Source organism: Crinia signifera, chromosome 9, assembly GCF_055691185.1.
Source record: "Crinia signifera chromosome 9, ASM5569118v1, whole genome shotgun sequence".
NCBI classification, from domain to species: Eukaryota; Metazoa; Chordata; class Amphibia; order Anura; family Myobatrachidae; genus Crinia; species Crinia signifera.
Window position 1 is genome coordinate 117205038 of NC_139225.1, and position 16479 is coordinate 117221516.

A 16479-nucleotide genomic window follows, 5' to 3' on the forward strand; every position below is an offset into this window, starting at 1 on the left:
TTTTTTTTGTCATTTTTTGAATATTTTCATATTCATTCTCATGTGTCGACATGGACACCAATGAAGTGCCACACTTATTTCAACATTTACATGTGTTGACCTTTCTGTGTTGATTTTTTCTTGTGGCGATTCGCGTCACACCCCCCGCAACCCCCCCTCCGGCGATTCGCGGCACCCCCCTGCGACCCCCCCACCGGAACCCCCATGAACCCCGCTCTCCCGCGATTCGCGGCACCCACCCCCCGCAACCCCCCCTCCCGCAAATCGCGGCACCCCCCGCGATTCGCGGCAGCCCCAGGATTAAATGGCACATGCAAAACACTGGCACGGCTAATGGTCGACAATGAAAAAGGTTGACATGAGTTTTTGAAGATTTATTTCATTTTTTGAATGTTTTCATATTCATTGTCATGTGTCAACATGGACACCAATGAAGTGGCACACTTATGTCAACATTTACATGTGTTGACCTTTCTGTGTTGATTTTTTCTTGTGGCGATTCGCGTCACACCCCCCCGCAACACCCCCCCCCCGCGATTCGCGTCACCCCCCGTGACCCCCCCCCCCTCCCGCAATTCGCCGGCACCCCCCGTGATTCGCGGCAGCTCCAGAATTAAATTGCGCATGGAAAACACTGACATGGCTATGGTCGACAATGAAAAAGGTTGACATGAGTTTTTGAAGTTTTTTTTCATTTTTTGAATATTTTCATATTCATTCTCATGTGTCGACATGGACACCAATGAAGTGCCACACTTATGTCAACATTTACATGTGTTGACCTTTCTGTGTTGATTTTTTCTTGTGGCGATTTGCGTCACACCCCCCCCACCCCCCCCCCCCCCCACAACCCCCACTTCCGCGATTCACGGCACACACACACACACCTCCCCCGCGATTCTCGGCACCCCACCCCGTGACCCCCCCTCCCGTGATTCACGGCACACCCCCGCGACCCCCCCTCCCATGATTCGCCGCAACCCCCGCCCTGTAACCCCCCCTCCCGCGATTCGCGTCACCCACCCCCGCGACCCCCCCTCCCGCAATTCGCGGCACCCCCCGCCGGATTCGCCGCAGCTCCAGACTTAAATTGCACATGGAAAACACTGACATGGCTATGGTCGACAATGAAAAAGGTTGACATGAGTTTTTGAAGTTTTTTTTTTCATTTTTTGAATGTTTTCATATTCATTCTCATGTGTCGACATGGACACCAATGAAGTGCCACACTTATGTCAACATTTACATGTGTTGACCTTTCTGTGTTGATTTTTTCTTGTGGCGATTCCGTCACACCCCCCCCACCCCACCCCCGCAACCCCCACTCCCGCGATTCACGGCACACACACACACACACCCGCGATTCTCGGCACCCCACCCCGTGACCACCCCTCCCGTGATTCACGGCACACCCCCCGCGACCCCCCCTACCATGATTCACCGCAACCCCCGCCCCGTAACCCCCCTCCCGCGATTTGCGGCAACCCACCCCGCGACCCCCCTCCCGCGATTCTCTGCAATCCCTCCCCTCCCGCGATTCGCAGCATCCACCCCCCCACAACCCCCCTCCTGCAATTCGCGCCACCCCCCGCGACCCCCCCTCCTGCAATTCGGGGCACCCTCCGCGACCCCCCCTCCCGCGATTCGCGGACACCTAAGTTGCAATACAGGGCATCTTTCATACAATTCTAACCATATTTCTCATATACAAACGTTCACAAATTAAGGGGGCGCAGCCCCTTACGACGGTGTGAAGAGCGCCCGTAGGGCGCGATGAATCACCTAGTTTATAATAATTAATTTTCTTATTAGGTACTGCTTGGCCGTGGCACTCAGTGGCAGACGTCAGTGCACAAGCAGCATGGAATTCTTTTTTACAGTCCCACACAGCACAAGTATTATTTTTATTTTTATCAAATTAGATATAGCAGCTGTGTGGTTGGAGGAATATGGCCGACGTGTCGCTGGATGAACTGATCAGGAAACGGGGAATGTCCGTGGGCACCGGGATGTACCGCAGGGTCAGTAACAGGGGAGGTATAGGAAACGTGAGATCCAGACTCCAACCATCTGTGAACAATCGTCCACTTGCCACCAGTTTTCAGAGAACATTTGATGCTCGTCAGAAAATTGGTGTGACTGATGCACGCCAAAAACTAGGGATAAAAGATGCCCGTGAAAAGTTGGTGGCCAAAGATGCTCGCTTCCGCATAAGGGGTAAAGTGCAGGACGCCCGTGAAATGCTGAATTCGAGAAAGCAACAGATCATGGCAGGAGACAAGCCTATTAAAGTGATGGACGCTCGTGAAAAGATTACTTTAAGAGGAATGCTCCAACAGTAGCTGCTAAATCACCTATGGCACAAGGTTCATCGGCAATAAACCTCACAAAAACCATCCAGATTCCACAACACAAGACTATTTCAGGTCTGAATAACTCTGTCAAGGGAATGCGAATAAATGTGGTCAACCACCAGCCTGTTAAACAGGTCTCATCTCAGGATGATGACTATGATGATGATGATGAGATGGAACTTGCTCCCATCCCTTCCAAACAGATGAAATTCACAGCTGCAAATACTTTACAGAAAAGACCAGGAACATTGGGCAACCAATTTTCACTTGGCCAAACATTACCTTTCACTAAAGTTGTACAGAATGATACGTACACTGCTCCCAGTGCTACACTGCCTGCCCCAACAGTACCTTTACTACGGACTAAAACGCTGACCAATATGTCACGTACTCTTGTTACAAAGGAGGCCCTACCAGCCGTACCACCTCCAACAGAGTCTGTTTTCAGCCCCCTAGAAGGAACGAAAATGACGGTAAATAATTGCAAAATATTGCGCTCAAGGTCAAGCTCAAGTTTAAGCCTCAGCAGCAGCACCAACACACCCTCTCCCAACCCACTACTTGACTGGAGTGAAGATGGCGGGCGCGTCAGCCGCTTATAAAGCCTCGCGAAATCCCGCGCCAGGAGATGACGTTCTAATCACGCGGACGGACCCGAGTCAGGTGGGAATCTCCGAGCGCTGCTCGGAATCGGGCTTGGAATGATGACGTCCGTGGGGGCTCGGATCTCTGAAATCCGAGCCCGCACATCTCTAGCAGTAACTGATGGACCCGGCTGTGCAGATAAGGAGGATGCTGACAGCGATGATGTCAAATGGAAAGCCAGCGAACTGTTGCTCCATGCAGCACTGGAAAACTTTGCTGCCCGTGGTGATGCCATAGGGCATGCGTAACCATCACTAGCATTGGTTGCAGCAGTGGCAGTAACTGATGGACCCGGCTGTGCAGATAAGAGGATTAAAAAAGGAGGATAAAAAAAATTTAGCCTCCCAAAAAGAAGTGTAATTGCAGCCGCCCAAAAAGAAGTGTAATTGCAGCCTTCCTGCCACAGCCCTGACACCCCAGGTCAGGGAGATCACATTCTCACCTATGAGGATGGTGATGGTGACACAAATCCAAAAGAGGACAGAGAACAATCTCTTGCACACGAGATCACTGTGCTGGATACAAGACAGACCAGAGTCCACCTAAAGGTGTCGGCTAGTACAGCCTCCCGAAAAGTTTCAAGGCTCCAAAAAAAAAAGACTGCAGTGGCAGACTCCCAAATTAATGCAGGGTGAGAGCTGCAGCCAGCAGTGGGCGATTGGTGCAGCAATCAAGTGGAATGCAAACAGTTGTATGCATTTAAAAGACAAGTCCCTCATACGAATGACTCTCAGCAGTGGGCACCAGACCAGACAGGTAGATGAGGCAGTACTAGTTGTGTGTGTATCTGTTTTGGTCAGTTTAATATTTAACAAGACCCCTATCTGGCTTGATTCTGATTATGATTGATTGATTGATTATTAATTAATTTTATGATGTGATTGATTCATGGTCGAAACCCCGTTTAACAACCTGGCTGATCCTGACCCTGATGTGCAGTTGGTCTCTGTGCTGAAAGATCCATATTTAAAAAAATGTGTGGCAGCCCACTACAGGATACCCCCTGTGCCCCTGTGCCCCAAAGAAGTTTAATTGCAGCCGCCCCCAAAGAAGTTTAAATGCAGCCTCCCCCAAAAAAGTTTAGCCGCCCAAAAAGATGTGTAACTAATTGTACCCAACTGGTCATCAAAAAGAAACCAATCTTTATTGTGAAAACAAGGTATCAAGTGGCAAAGAAAAGGAAGCCAGTGATGAGAATTTTGTGAGCTGTGAAAGTATTATCAAGGAAACATAACTTTACTTAAGTTTTGAGGAAAGGCTTTATCGGACCATTTCATGAATAAAGAACAGTTGATGAAGAAATTAAAGAAGTATTCATCGTTCTTGTCATTAAATAAAAAGGAGAGAGATGCGAAGGTCAAATCATTACAAAGGTTATCTGATGAGGAAAAAGCAGTTCTCTCTAAAAGGCTATGCACATATGACAAATACTACAAAATGTTTGCAAATCAATTAAAAATTGAAAAGGGGGGCCAGAAGGTTTGTACAGCTTTATCTCCTAAAAAATGTCCAACAACTTGTTCCGAAGCAACTGTGTCTGTTAGTAGGTCAGCCTGTACAACTAACGGCAAAGAAAGTGACTATCTTCAAAACAAAAGGATTTTTGCCGCTTCAGAAACTGATCATGCTCAAGGTGAAGGCAGTCAGTGTACACCTCAGAATGCTAACCAAATACACAAAGTCCATGCAAAGATAAAGGATATTGTAAAAGAAAATTGCACTGACAAGTCTTCAACTTACAAAAACCAAGCTATGTATAAAACTGCAGTAACTGGAAAACTAAAAAAAACTTTAGCCGCCCACAAAGAACTTTAATTGCAGCCGCCCAGGCTTGATTCTGATTATGATTGATTGATTATGATAGATTGATTGATTATTATTGATTGATTATGATTGATTGATTATTAATTATGATGTGCCTGATCCTGACCCTGATGTGCATTAAAAATGACTCTCAGCAGTGGGCACCAGACCAGACAGGTAAAAAAAGGATAGCCGCCCAAAAAAAGAAGTGTAATTGAGCCTTCCTGCCCCAGCCCTGAGTCCCCCAGGTCAGGGAGATCACATTCTCACCCATGAAGGTGCAGCAATGAGGTGGAATGCAAACAGCTATATGCATTTGAAAGACAATTCCCTCATTAAAAATGACTCTCAGCAGTGGGCACCAGACCAGACAGGTAAAAAAAGGTTAGCCGCCCAAAAAAAGAAGTGTAATTGAGCCTTCCTGCCCCAGCCCTGAGTCCCCCAGGTCAGGGAGATCACATTCTCACCCATGAAGGTGCAGCAATGAGGTGGAATGCAAACAGCTATATGCATTTGAAAGACAATACCCTCATTAAAAATGACTCTCAGCAGTGGGCACCAGACCAGACAGGTAAAAAAAAGTGTAGCCGGCCAAAAATAAGTGTAATTGAGCCTTCCGGCAACAGCCCTGACTCCTCCAGGTCAGGGAGATCACATTCTCACCCATGAAGGTGCAGCAATCAAGTGGAATGCAAACAGTTGTATGCATTGAAAAGACAAGTCCCACATATGAATGACTCTCAGCAGTAGGAATAATGAATGGTGATGCAAGATGGAATTGTCCTTGGGCCCTCCCACCCACCCTTATGTTGCGAAAATAGGACATGCACACTTTAACAAACCAAACATTTCAGCGACAGGGCCTACAAAACTGTGGCTGAAATGATTGGTTTATTTGGGCCCCCACAAAAAATAAACCAATTCATAATATCTCCCTGTATAAACTGGCTCTACAGTAACAAGATGTCATCGTCACTCATCATCATCATCATCCTCCTCCTCCTCTGATTCCTCGCCCCCTTCAGTGTGTACTTCCTCATTCTCAGAGATTATCAATTCGTCCCCGCTGGACTCCACAATCACAGGTCCAGTTATAATCTCTGGAGGCAATTCCTGCTCTTTATTGAATAAGTGATAATTCATTTTTATAAACATCATTTTCTCAACATTTTTCGGGAGCAACCTCCTTCGCCGCTCACTGACCAGGTTCCCCGCTGCACTGAATACTCTTTCGGAGTACACACTGGAGGGGGGACAACTCAGGTAAAATAGAGCCAGTTTGTACAGGGGTTTCCAAACTGCCTTTTTTTCCTGCCAGTACAGGTAAGGACTGTCTGACATGTCTACTTGGATGCTGTCACCAAAGTAATCATCCACCATTTTTTCAATGTTGACAGCATCCAATGCACCGACAGTAGACATGTCAGCAATCGTTGGCAGGTCCTTGAGTCCGGACCAGATGTCCAAACTCCCTCCTGCCTGCCCTGCATCCCCGCCAGCGGGTTGTGTGGGAAATCGCAGCTGTTTCCTCACAGGCACAGGTGTGGGAGAAAATGAAGGAGGAGCTGGGGCCGTGTCACGGTCCCCTTCAGATGACAATCTCCTGACCAGCAGGTCTTTGCACCTTTGTAGACTTGTGTCCGCCGGAAACAGAGACACAACATACGCTTTAAACCGAGGATCGAGCACTGTGGCCAAAATGTATTCCTCTGACTTTAACAGACTGACCACCCTCGTATCCTGGCAAAGCGTATGGAGGGCTTCATCCACAATAGCGACATGCTTTGCGGAATCGCTCCGCTTTAGCTCCTCCCTCACTTTCTCCAGCTGCTTTTGTAACAGCCTGATCAGGGGAATCACCTGACTAATGCAGGCAGTGTCGGAACTGACTTCACGTGTGGCTACTTCAAACGGCTGGAGAACCTTGCACAACACGGAAATCAGCCTCCACTGCGCTTGAGTCAGGTGCAGCCCCGCTCCTCTGCCTATGTCGTAGGTGGCTGTGTAGGCTTGAATGGCCTTTTGCTGCTCCTCCATCCTCTGCAGCATATAGAGGGTGGAGTTCCAGCGCGTCACCACCTCTTGTTTCAGCTGATGGCAGGGCAGGTTGCAGAGTTTTTGCTCCCGCTCCAGCCTTCGGCAGGCTGTGGCAGAATGCCGAAAGTGTCCGCAAATTTTGAGTGCCACCGCAAGCATCTCCTGCACACTCCTGTCATTTTTTATAAAATGCTGCACCACCAAATTTATTGTGTGGGCAAAACATGGCACGTGCTGGAAATTGCCCATGTTTAATGCCCGCACAATGTTACTGGCGTTGTCCGACACCACAAATCCCCAGGAGAGTCTAAGGGGGGTAAGCCACAGGGAGATGATTTCCCTCAGTTTCTCTAAGAGGTTGTCGGCGTTGTGCCTCTTCTTGAAACCGGTGATACACAGCGTAGCCTGCCTAAGAAGGAGCTGGCATGCAGGAGATGCTGCTGGTGCTGCTGCGGAAGGTGATGCATCTACCCAGTGGGCTGTCACAGTCATATAGTCCTTAGTTTGCCCTGATCCACTTGTCCACATGTCTGTAGTTAAGTGTACAGTGGGTACAGCCGCATTTTTCAGGGCACTGAGGACACTTTTTCTGACCTCCCTGTACATCGCGGGTATCGCCTGCCTAGTGAAGTGGAATCTAGACGGGATTTGGTACCGGGGACACACTACCTGCATCAACCGTTTAAATCCCACTCCATTGATGGCGGACACCGGACGCACGTCTAACACCAACATAGCTGTCAAGGCCGCAGTTATCCGCTTTGCCATAGGATGACTGCTGTCGTATTTCATCCTCATGGAAAATGACTGTTGGACGGTCAATTGCTTAGTGAAAGACGTAGCGGTCTTACGACTTCCCCTCTGGGATGATGACTGACTTCCCCTCTGGGATGATGACTGACTTCCAGGAGCAGCAGCAGCAGCGGCAGTAGTAGTAGTAGTAGGCGTAGTGCTGCAGGATCCTCCGGAGGAATCTAGGGAGTCATTCATGCAGGTGAGATGGACTGCAGGACTCCCCCCTATCCGGATCGAGGAGGAATTTGTCGAGGAGGGAGTTGGTGGTGTGCTTTTCAGGCATTTGGCTCCAAAAGGAGGACCTAGTGATTTAGGTGTCGCTGGACTGCTAGCCGCACTTTCTGGACTAAACACTGAACCATGACGCGTCTTTAGGTGACGTTGAAGGGAGGTTGTCCCTAGGTGGGCAAGATCCTTACCCCTGCTTATTGGAGTTTTACATAAGCTACAAATGGCAATACTTTTGTTGTCCGGATGCGGATAAAAAAATTCCAGACCGCAGAGGTGGATTTATTGGTCCTTTGTCCAGGCATGACGATGGACTTTTTCATCCCATGGACAACAAGTCTTTCCCCCAAAGGTGCCTCATTCCCCCCTGGTGCGTCATTTAAGCAAACCAAGTCTCGATCCTCCTCGACAACTTCCTCCTCAGTGCCAGCTACATCAATATCCTCCTCCTGGTGTACAACATCACCTTCACTGATAAAATCTGGAACTAGACTGTGGGTGATCCTTCCAGCATATGCAGAGGGCGTACTGCAAATGGTGGAAGGAGCCACCTCTTCACGTACAGTGATGGGAAGGTCCGGCATCACAACCACCGCCACCCTCGAACTCTCCGTGGGGATTTGGGATATGTCTTTAGAAGGATGAGTTTTTTCCAGATTTATTTTCTGAATTTTTTTCTGTTTTTTTTTCTGAAATTTTTTCAGACTTTTTTGAGTCGGTGTCAGCCTAACTCTCTTTGATTTCCTATTGGGCGGGGAGAGCGGAGGAGGAGGACTTTCCTCGTCATCTGAAGCTGCACCACTAGTCATGAAGTTAGGCCATGGCCTTAGCCGTTCCTTGCCACTCCGTGTCGTAAATGGCATATTGCCAAGTTTAAGTTTCTCTTCCAACGATTTACATTTCATATTTTTATTCCTTTTACGGAAGTTTGGTTTCAATTGTACATGCCCTCTGCTTTCACACTGGGCATCGGCCGTGGCAGACGACGTTGTTGGCATTTCATCGTCTATGTCATGACTAGTGGCAGCAGCTTCAGAACTATGAGGAAGTGCATCTTCATCTTTCCTTTGTTTGTTAACCTCCATATTTTGGATCTCCATTATTATTGTGGATTTATGTCACAGAACAGAACCACTGGAGTGCAATTATATATATGTCAGTGAGTATGCACCAGCAGGCAGTTATACAGATACAGCAGTATTAGGCAGTGAGCCACACACCAGACAGGTACGGCAGTATTAGGCAGAGAGCCCCAGACCAGACAGGTAGATAATGATATACGGCAGTATTTAGGCAGTGAGCCCCAGACCAGACAGGTAGATACGGCAGTATTGGGCAGTGAGCCACACACCACACAGGTACGGCAGTATTAGGCAGAGAGCCCCAGACCAGACAGGTAGATAATGATATACGGCAGTATTTAGGCAGTGAGCCCCAGACCAGAGGGTAGATACGGCAGTATTGGGCAGTGAGCCACACACCAGACAGGTACGACAGTATTAGGCAGAGAGCCCCAGACCAGACAGGTAGATAATGATATACGGCAGTATTTAGGCAGTGAACCCCAGACCAGAGGGTAGATACGGCAGTATTGGGCAGTGAGTCACACACCAGACAGGTACGGCAGTATTAGGCAGAGAGCCCCAGACCAGACAGGTAGATAATGATATACGGCAGTATTTAGGCAGTGAGCCCCAGACCAGAGGGTAGATACGGCAGTATTGGGCAGCGAGCCACACACCAGACAGGTACGGCAGTATTAGGCAGAGAGCCCCAGACCAGACAGGTAGATAATGATATACGGCAGTATTTAGGCAGTGAGCCCCAGACCAGAGGGTAGATACGGCAGTATTGGGCAGTGAGCCACACACCACACAGGTACGGCAGTATTAGGCAGAGAGCCCCAGACCAGACAGGTAGATAATGATATACGGCAGTATTTAGGCAGTGAGCCCCAGACCAGAGGGTAGATACGGCAGTATTGGGCAGTGAGCCACACACCACACAGGTACGGCAGTATTAGGCAGAGAGCCCCAGACCAGACAGGTAGATAATGATATACGGCAGTATTTAGGCAGTGAGCCTCAGACCAGAGGGTAGATACGGCAGTATTGGGCAGTGAGCCACACATCACACAGGTACGGCAGTATTAGGCAGAGAGCCCCAGACCAGAGGGTAGATACGGCAGTATTGGGCAGTGAGCCACACCACACAGGTACGGCAGTATTAGGCAGAGAGCCCCAGACCAGACGGTACATACGGCAGTATAGCCAGTGAGCCCCAGACCACAAAGGTAGAGATATACGGCAGTATTTAATTATTTATTAAGGAAGGCAGTATTTAATTATTTATTAGCCAGTGAGCCCCAGACCAGACGGTACATACGGCAGTATAGCCAGTGAGCCCCAGACCACAAAGGTAGAGATATACGGCAGTATTTAATTATTTATTAGCCAGTGAGCCCCAGACCAGACGGTACATACGGCAGTATAGCCAGTGAGCCCCAGACCACAAAGGTAGAGATATACAGCAGTATTTAATTATTTATTAGGCAGGCAGTATTTAATTATTTATTTTAGCCAGTGAGCCCCAGACCACAGACCGCCAGACTGGCAGATTCAGTGCAGGCAGCAGTGCAGCACCAGTGGACTATATATATTTATATTTAATATAATTAATAATTATATATATAATAAATGGCACAGCACAGCACCAGATGTATGCCCCAGCACAGAGGAAACAGTAGTACTACAGGCAGGTACACAGTTAGACTGTTCTCCTAAGCAGAGGAGAACATAGTACACAGCAGCACTGAGGGAGACAGCCCTAACAAATAAAATAATAATTACAGCACAGGTCACCAGAGGTAGACCGCACAGAGGAGACAGTAGTACTGTACAGTACACAGTTAGACTGTTGTCCTAAGCTGAGAACAGAGTACACAGCAGCACTGAGGGAGACAGCCCCAGCAAATAAAATAATCAATTACAGGCAGCACAGCACACCAGAGGTAGACCGCACAGAGGAGACAGTAGTACTACAAGTACACAGTTAGACTACTACACAGCAGCACTGAGAGACAGCACCAGCGATTGCAAAAGCTCAAGGTCAAGCTCAAGTTTAAGCCCCAGCAGCAGCACCAACACACCCTCTCCCAACCCACTACTTGACTGGAGTGAAGATGGCGGGGGCGCGGCAGCTGCTTATAAAGCCTCGCGAAATCCGACGCCGGGAGATGACGTTCTAATCACGCGGACGGACCGAGTCAGGCGGGAATCTCCGAGCGCTGCTCGGAATCGGGCTCGGAATGATGACGTCCGTGGGGGCTCGGATCTCTGAAATCCGAGCCCGCACATCTCTAATTTATACCCCTTTCAGACAGAAAAAAAAAACGGGAATTTCCCTGGTCCAGGAGGGTAGACCCAGGTTTTTTTTATCTGTCTGAAAGGGTCAACCCGGGTCTAAAATGCCAGGACTTCAACCCAGGAATTTACCAGAGTTTTTCCTGGGTCTGTATTCCAAAAACCCAGGCCGCTGGCTGTCTAAAAGGAAATGACCCGGGTTTTTGGGATTATTACACATTGTTAGGCACTGATTGGCTCTCCTGGTGGGGTGCTGGCTGATTGGTTGTGAGGATGGGCCTCTCTGATTGGCTGGGAGGGCATGGCAATGGGGCTGGCCTCTGAGGTCATTATGGAGCTGAAGAAAGGATAGCATGGCCCACTGGTAGAAGCAAGAGGTGAGAGCTGCTGGCAGTGAGAGGGGAGGAGGATATAGAATCTAAAATACGACCAACGCCGGGTACAAATTCATATGACCGGCATTGGTCATATTTTCGGGAAATACGAATCGTAAATAGAGCAGATTGTCTAATTTGCCGTAGGTTCAGATTCGTATTCTGACGATGGCATAGGCGGCCGTAGGCCATCGTATTCATATTTGTATTTAGCGGCTGTAACTATGAATCCAATATGGGTTCCTGTGGAAAGAAATAATACTCACCAGCTATCTTCTCTGCTTCTCTGGCTCCCCACGTATGCTGTACACACAAGCTCTGCTTGTGTTTACATCTGTGGCTCCGCTTACATACGGGGGGGGGGAGGGGGGTAGGAGCGGAGAATTCAGGCCTAACCCCCCCCCCCCCTCCATGGTCTGTGTGCGGAGATGTAAATCACAGATGTAAATATAAGTGGAGCTTGTGTGTATAGCATTCGTGGGGAGCCAGAGAAGCAGAGAAGACGGCTGGTGAGTATGATTTCTTTCTACAGATCCCAAATTGGATCCTACATGAAGAAGAGGATGGGCCCACGAGGGATTCCATAGGTGAGTATGAGTGGATGATTGTAGCGTGTAATAAAGTTTTACTGTTCATATGTGTCAATGTTTTATTTAACTATTTGTACTGTTGTGAAAGTACATGTACCTGCGGGCCCGTTAATGCCCCGCATGCTGGGACTTGAGGTTCTCCATGTTTCCACAACAATACATGATAGTTTTAATATATTTTTTACAGTGACATCAGCCCGGTTCCCACCGCCTTTGGGGCCCCGGAGAAAAGGGCAGGGTTAATCCTGAAGGGCGGCAAGCGCTTTATTGGGGTCCCCACTGTTGCAGGGTCCTTGCCTTGGCTAACTGGTCAGGGGGTATAATGCTTCGGCCGCGGGACCTTATATAATAATACCCCTACTCATTTTGTCCCCCATATTTTGGGAACCAGGACCGGCCCTTGAGCCCAGAGCTGGTTTAAAAAATTACGGGTAACCCCTACTTCAATTGTTCCCTGAATTTTTAAAACCAGGACAGGGTTGTTGAGCCAGGGGCTGGTTATGGCCATGATTGGGGGAAACCCCACCCCTTTTATTTAAATTATTTATTTATGTATTTTACCAATTTTTTGTAAAATTTTTCTTACACTGATGCCTGCACGGATAAAGCCAAATACGCCTGGAAAATGAGTTGTTTTTCCCATGCATATTTTCGTGGTAATTAGCGGTTGTATATTACATTTGGCCGCTTAGAAAATTAAGAATCACCATTTGACTGAACGGTGAATCCAAAAGTTATGATGAGATCCATATAGCATAGTAATATGAATACTGCCCTGTATGGGAGGGCTGATTCAGAAGCGATGTACATTTATGCTGCTTTCAGACCGCATAACTGGCTTTGACCCTGTATTTGAAAACGTTTTCAAAAACGGGTCTGCCAGGTAAAACCCCTTTCACACCGCACCTCTTAAACAGTATATTACCGTTTAAGTGCCGATTTTTTGACACTGGCAGACCCGTTTTTGGAAACTTTCCAAATACAGGGTCAAAGCCAGTGCAGCCTTCAGCGCCACCCCCCTCCCCCCCTCCCCTCCGTGCAGCCGGTACCTTAGTTCGGTTGCAGATCCCGGCACTGCAGTATGGTCGGAAGCACTTATGAAAAAAAGTGTCTTTCAGAAAATGGCTGCCCCATAGGAAAACCTGTTTTAAAAAACTGTCTTTCGTATGGGGGTAGCCATTTTCCGAAAGTCATTTTTCTTATAAGAAAAGTGACTTTTGGAAAATGGCTGCCCCCATACGAAAGACAGTTTTTTAAATGGGTTTTCCTATGGGGCAGCCATTTTCTGAAAGACACTTTTTTTTACGAGTGCTTCCGACCATACTGCACTGCCGGGATCCACAACGGAGGTACCGGCTGCACGGGGGGTGGGTCGACACGCGCGGGGGGGTGGGTTGACACGCGCGGGGGGGTGGGTCGACACGCGCGCGGGGGGGTCGACACGCGCGGGGGGGGCGCGGGGCAGCTCCAGTGCTGTGAATATTTAATGAGCGCTCATTAAATATTCACTGCGCTGAATTTAGGACCCAGCTCATTGGCTGGGTCCTAAATACCGTTTCAGACCCGATTTTGATCTGCACCTTTCAGACCGCACAGATTACCGTTTTAAAACGGTAAAAAAACGGCAATATTCCGTTTCCAAAGTGCGGTCTGAAAGGGGCATAAGTAAGCTGATAACTAGATGATAATCTTGCATTACAAGACACTGAGAAGTGTTGAAGGTAGGACGGAAACTGCTTCCATTGAGTTACACTGCACAAGTGTGATGCTATTAGCAGTACAGTCTCGGAGCCATTTAATGCCCCAAGCTAAAGTCCCCATGCTACTCAAAGCCTACAATTCCGCAGTTGGGAAACAGAATGCCAGACTTTGCTTACAACTGAACAATGCATATTTGTCTGCTTAGCCATCTATACAAATATTTTGTAATGAGTCATATAATGGTCCCATAGTAGTAAAAAAAAAAAAAAGTGCCAGTGTTGTCACACACAAAAACAGGCTAGTATGGTATAATTAACAAGTAACACAAAAACAATGGTGGCTGATTTTATGACAATGCTCACACACATTTTAAGGGTCCCCATGTGGCTGCATGGACTAGAAGCCGGATCGGGTTGTCTGAAAGGCAGAAAGTGGCTTCTCAGAGGTAGAAAATGAGACTTCCTGTCCTGTGAGTGACTGGCAGGTAGCACATCCAATGGGAAATCACTGCCAGCTACAATGAAGCCAGCACAGTTTCGGACTGCAACTGGCTCACTGCAGTTGTAGTTTTACTGGGGGGTCTGCAGCCTTGCAGCTCATAGGTAAAATCACCCACTGATCATCCTAACTTTTGCATTTTCCCTTTCATGCCTTAGTCCGACACTGGTGATCCTAGGTTGGTAGACTTTTAAGGTTAAATGACATGTTTATTGGTTTTATAATGTTTTTAGATCTGCAGACATCGATTAATCCACATTTGGATGGTGGGTGACTGATTGATGGGGGTCATCTCTGCAGTTTGCTGTGAAAACATTATACTTAGCTTCTATGGCACATGTGGAGCTGTAGGGACAGCAAAAATAAGGTCAGATCAGGCCTTGATCATAATATGGGGGAAATGTACAGGAATACAGTTTCAGTATTGTGGAATCATCAGCACAGGAGAGACACAGAGGTGAAGGAGATACCAATAAGGATAGAGCAGAAAAACAACATGGCTCATACTGGATGGGATTCCAAACATGTCACAAGAACGGGGAAAAGTGAGTCCTAAATGGTGCCTGTGGTGATGATGCCAGTGTCCACTGCAAAATAACAGAGATGGTCATGGCAGCACTCACCCATAGTCTCAATAGTCAGGAGCATCATCAACATCTGTCCTTCATTTTAGTGCCAGTCACATAGTGGTTCCCACCTTGCTAAAATAGAATAGTGGTGGCCAAAACACTTTCAATTGTCTATAAAATACTTTGGGTCAGATGCACTTTAGCTTCAAAACGTTAGAGAGATAAAGTACCACCAACCAATGAGCTCCCAACTGCCATTTTTAAACATACCACATGGCAGTTAGGGGCTTATTGGTTGAAAGTTTATCCCTCAACACTTTATAATTTTTGGAAGCTTAGTGCATCACTCAGCATGAAGGTGTACTCATATATGATAGCATTAGTAATGGGTATTTAAAATGAAGTGTAAGTGTTTTGTCTCAGACACCAAGTTTATCTAACTGAGCCAACACCTGAATACTTGCATAATCGCTCAGAAACAACGTCATGATCGTCATTGCAGATCACAGCATTTTCCTATTTCAGCAGCATAAGCCAAGAACAAGAACTGAGATTGTTTGTTATTTAAGAGGAAGATGGAATGTGTCCAAAATACAGTGCATTATGGGTTGTGTCTAAATGACGTGCTAAAAACTGGTTTCTTGCTCAACATAATACGCTGAGGTCCTACTGAAGTCATACAGTAGCTAAGACGATGCACCGTCATGTGGAGGAATCACTGCTATCTGCCTGTTGGAACCTTGGGAAGAATGTCATTCAGCAGAGCCTTCAGCAGGATGTTCGGCCATTGGATGGTACCAAAGATGTTTTATTAGGAGCTTGTCATGCTCTAGCTGAAGACATACTGAAGACTGTACAGCTTAAGATCTGGGAGGATGGATGTGTTACCCAGAAAGAGGTCCTGTCCTACGCTTGCAGAGGATTGGCAACGCTTATTAAAACGCAGTGTCCTCGAGGATCGGCTGAGATTGTCCGAATGCAGAGAGATCTGGAAGATGTGTTATCGGAGAGCTCACTGGCTAGCAAGCTGGCAGAGGTAATTAATACAAGAGAGCTTGTGGAATGTGTATGCAAGCGTCACGAAGATGGACTTAGGACAGTGCTCTTAGCGGCCTGTCAGTGGCTGGTTAATGACATTAAAGCACTATTTTTGTGTGAGGAGGTTTGGAACAATTTTTTTGGTAATGAATACATGGTGTGTGCTGAGTTCTACACTCAACTGAGACCTCTACTGAGTACTATGATATTCCAGATACAAATCACAACACATATAGAAGACAAGTATTTGCGAAGGTCACACGGAATTAGAGGCACACCAAAAACATACCACAATGTCACAGGACCACTGAATACTGTATGCAAAAGACAGTTTATTGCCAGGAATTCAGGTCCAAGGGAAACACTTTTATTAGTTAAGGAACAGCAACAGAAACATCCAAATGATCAAATAACTAACACAAATTCACATATGTTCCACCATTCAAACTCCATAGGAACGGAACCTTATTTGAAGGAAACAAGAG

General features: G+C 47.4%; 1 pseudogene; it reads left to right on the forward strand.

Annotated features, from left to right (window-relative positions):
- Positions 1-1949: 1949 nt before the first annotated feature.
- Positions 1950-15524, forward strand: LOC146036900 (polymerase delta-interacting protein 3 pseudogene; annotated as a pseudogene).
- Positions 15525-16479: the final 955 nt, after the last annotated feature.